The following is a 4,878-nucleotide window of genomic DNA, read 5'->3' as shown; positions in this document are numbered from 1 at the left end:
CGAGGCGGCACCGATACAGTCATCGATGTAGCGGAGGAAAAGGTGGGGGGTGGGGCCAGTGTAGTTGCGGAAGATGGACTGTTCCACATATTCTACGAAGAGGCAGGCATACATAGGCAATGCCATCACACCATTCTGATGAATACAATTAGAATACCCACACTAGTGAACTATTCACGTCTGCTGATGCATTTATTAATAGTTCTGGAAGTTATTATTAAAGTTTTTTTGCTTCTGATGATGTAACACCATTTTTGAATGGAAAATTGGACGGTCTTGAGCAAAATCCTGATGGAGAAATACACAGAGTCTGATATCTGAATCATGACCCTTCACCTGAAGTTAGATTGAGGTAGTTAATAATCACCATTACTTGTGGTACAGGGGTTATGCCTCTCCCTTTGAGGCAGAATTCAAGTCCACCTGCTTCAGAGATATGTAACATCTCTCTACAGTTTTATAATAAATATATTTATATCTGCAACTCAATTACTCTCTTCCACTTCAGCTTAAAAAAAAGTTGCTTATTTTAAAAGAGTAACTATAAGTTTGGGGCAGTGTAACTGAATGGTCTCAAGCATGCGCCAGTCTCAATTGAAACATGATTTCAAATTATCCCACCAGCACAATTGCCAGTGGTTTGTTATGTCAGGTAATTTAAGGGAAAGCTGCATACTTCCCATTTACTGGGGTGGCACCTGAGGTAATAATACTTTGATTTCCATTCATCTTTTGACTTTTTTTGTCACTGTTTCACCAGCAGCTGTTTGGACCATTGCAATTCATCTGAAAAGAGTAGCAAGAAGATTTGGTGGCTGCAAACCACTCCAACTAGCAGTTGCTAGTGGTCAGCACCCAGATTCCAAGATCACGTCTGCCAATTTCCAACATCAAAATTAAAAGTATCCTTCCATTAATTTAGAAGGAAAAAAAATAGAGATAATGTAGACTGAATTGTACAATTTTTGAATGAAGGGCAACAACAGAGATCTATTCTATGTAAAATAAACCTGGAGTAGTCCTTATACACGGTATCCAGAATCATATTCTAACACAACACATTTTCTATTAGGAACAGGTTAGAAGTCTGTTTTTGTTTTATTTCCAGGAGCCAGAATTTGAAAACTGATGTTCACTTCATTAACACAAGTCCAGATGGTGGAATCTTAACCCTGAAAACATGGGTACAATAATGACATCTTTTGAGCTTGAAGGATGAAATGAATGCTATGAAAACAGCTGGATGTCATCATCTGGCAAGTTGCTTAACTTTCAAATGTCATCAACTGAATTATGCATTAATTTGGTACAAGATAATGTCTGACACAAATGTGCTTGCACTTAGACAGATTCATTCCAAAAGGTATTGTCAGACTGAATTGTAAATTGGTCTTATATAACTGATGCCTGACAGTTTTGTTGAGAAGGAGATCAAATGGATGTGATGGTAAATAGAGTCTTCACAGGTTTTAAAATAATTTATTTCTGAAAACAGAACTAGGGTAAATAAATTGCATTTCAAACGCTAAACATCGGGTGGCAGCTCTGAATAACAAGAGCGAGTAAGTAGTTTCACCCTTACTCACCAAGACCAATTTTAAGACCAGATATAGTACAGTATCCACCCAGGAGATGCATTGTCTTTCACATAGATTTACTCATGCTTAATTTATTACTAATAAATCGATTCTTCACAACATATTAGAGGTTTAAAAAAAAAGGCACGAAATGAAGGCAGCGTCCCTAAAATCACCTATTTCCAATTTCAAACACCACCCCCCAAAAAAGATTTAATGCAATAATATTTTCTATCTAAAAATTCTCTTTTTCTCCTGAAGATTTTCACTCATGCTGTCTTATAAACATTTTTCTATATCTCACATGGCTAGGTTTTGACAGCAAATGTTGACAGGGTACTAGATCTACCACTCACTCATTCACTAACATGCTCGCATACTTTCTCTATTCGTAACAAATCTTTTGATAATATTAGAAGTAGAAACCTATGCCTGGAATCCTCCTTTGTAAACTAGGGCATTCTGCTGAAACTAACTTTATCCCTGTGACTTGCACTTTCTCGATTTGACCTGGCTGGAAAATTGAATTTACAGCCAGTCCTGCAAATGGATAAGTAAAACTGTTAAAATTCTAGTTCAAAATTGTCATGTGGATCAGATATAAATTAAAAGCAAGGATCAACCATATCATTATTATGGTTACAACAGTAAGTCAGGGCTGGGAATTCTGCAGTGAGCAACTCATCTCCTGTCTCAAAGTTTGTTCACCATCTAAAAGGGCTAAGGTCGGGAATGTAACAGAATTCTCTACACTTGCATGGAGTGCAGCTCCAAAAGTGTTGATGCCATCCAGGGCAGAGTAGCCTGATTCATTGGCACCCCATCCACCATCTCATTTACTCACTTCGCTACTGACAAGCAGTGGCAGAAGTGTGTGTCATCTACAATATGCACTACAGTAACTCAGCAACATTTCCTTGTCAGCAACTTTTAAATACATGATCTTTACCACATAGAAGGACTAGGGTAAAAAGTGCATGGAAACATCACCGCCTGCAAGTTCCCTTCCAGGCCACACAGCAGCCTGACTTAGAAATATATCATTGTAACTTTACTGTCACTAGGTCAAAATCGTCCCTAACAGCCTTGTAGATGGAACATAACCCCAAGGCCAGCAGTGGTCCACCTCCTTCTCAGAGCAATTAGAGATAATTCTAGCTTAGCCAGTGACATGCGCATGCTATGAACAAATGTTGAGAGGAAAGTTAATAAGGTGGCCAGTTTTTGAAATAATAGAGTAAAGTTGGTAATAATGCCTGATTTAGAGAAGCCAATTAGCCACAGGCCCTGTAATAAATTAAAACTGAGTAAGAATAGGAAGGAAAAGAAGTTGGGAAAAGAGCAAAACAGCAAGTGATTATTTGAAACTTTTCTTAAAAAAATACAATGTGTAGAATTAATATTACATAATGCTTTTGTTGCTTTCTGAGCAGCAACTTTACTGTTAAATTCAAAGTGAATTCACAAATATTGGAACTGCTGACTAAACTTACTGTTGTAGCTTCCTCAAACTTAATCCAGGATATCTGTGTCACAAACAAGTAGATATAGGGTGCATGATTTATACATACATATTTTAATATCATTTATTATATAAGTTTGGATTTTGACTTATGGATTTTCTCTGAGGTTTAATGATGAACTGCTTAAGTATGCATGGAATACGCTGCCTGTGGGAGTGGCAGAGTCAGAATCATTGGCGACCTTTAAGCGGCAATTGTTCGGCACAACATCGTGGGCCGAAGGGCCTGTTCTGTGCTGTATTGTTCTATGTTCTATTTCTGTAGCCATGGTAATTTCATTTACAACTGAAGTAGTGAGGATGACTCAGAATTGAGAGGAATATAGACAGGTTAGGTGAATGGGCAGAAGCTTGGCAGATGAAATATATGTGAAAATGCAAGGTTATGAAGGAAGAAGAACTGAATAATTAACTGGGAATAAACTGCAGAAAGCTTTGGGACATAGACATTTGGGATGATGCATGAATTATTAAAAGCAAGCATCCAAGTTCAGTTGATAATAGTAAAGGCAAATGGACTGCTGGCCTTTATTCTAAAAGAAATAGAATATTTTTTCAAAAAAAAAGGTCTGGCTAAAATTTCCCTCTGAGTTACTCAATATCATCATCATAATTCACTATTCTCCCTAACTTGGTATCATCTGCAAATACAGAGATGTTGCCTTCAACACGAATCTCCAAATTGTTTTATATAAATCAGAAAAGGTAAGGATCCCAAGACTAATCTCTGGGGAATGCCACTTTCAACTTGTCTCCAATCTGAGAAATGCCCATCTATACCTAGCCTCTATATCCCATCTTTTATTCAACTTGTAATCAATGCTGCCAAGGACCCATCAATCCCAAACATTTCTAATATGCTAACCAACCTGCTATGTGGCTGTATCAAATGTTTTCTGAAAGCACTATCACTGCAAGTATCATATTAAAGAACACAAATTTGTCAGAAATGCCCTACCCTTGACAAAACCAATGTTGATTGTTTACTATTAACTTATTTTCTATATTTTTATAAGTATACATTTACCTTAACCTATATTATGGCCTTCATTTTTCTTATTATTGACAAGAAGCTGACAAGTCTATAGTTTCCAGGTTTATCCTTTGTCCCTTTAAGAAATGGTATCACACTTGCAATCCTCCCAGTGCCCTGGAACTGATCTTGTATTCAAACAGGCCTGGAAAATTACTGCCCACAGCTCTGCAATTTACTTCCTTACTTCTCACAGCATCCCATCCAAGCTTGGTGACTTGTCTATGTGGAATGCTGCCAGCTTTTTGGGGCCTCTTTATTATTTATGACAATGCAGCTCAGTTGCTCAAAGCCCACATTTTCAACTAGACCATTGTCACAGTTTTCTAATTTGGTAAAGACAGAAGCAAATACTTCTGTCATTCCCTTTGCTTCAGTATGCAGCTTACACTGCTGGTTCATTGTGGGATCCATTCCATCCTTCACTAATCTTTTATAATTAACAGGTTTGAAGAACATTTTATTTGCATTAGAGCAACCAGTCTTCCTTTCCCCATTCTTCCTCTTAACCTCCCTTATTCCAGCCTTAGTGCTTCTTCTGCATTAGAGATACTTTTCCTGATTTCTTTTGCTACTAGTATTATAATATCAGAATACATCATATACCTTTTCTTCCTTATTTTCTCATCTATATGCTTAGTCATTAGGGTACTCTAGCTTTGGATACTCCATATTTATTTCTCATGGGTATGTATCAAGCTTGTACCCTATTCATCAATGTTTTGAAATTCTCTCATTTTTCATCC

This window comes from Chiloscyllium plagiosum, chromosome 1 (genome assembly GCF_004010195.1).
Source record: "Chiloscyllium plagiosum isolate BGI_BamShark_2017 chromosome 1, ASM401019v2, whole genome shotgun sequence".
Classification (NCBI taxonomy): Eukaryota; Metazoa; Chordata; class Chondrichthyes; order Orectolobiformes; family Hemiscylliidae; genus Chiloscyllium; species Chiloscyllium plagiosum.
Note: the sequence above shows the minus strand (reverse complement) of the source record.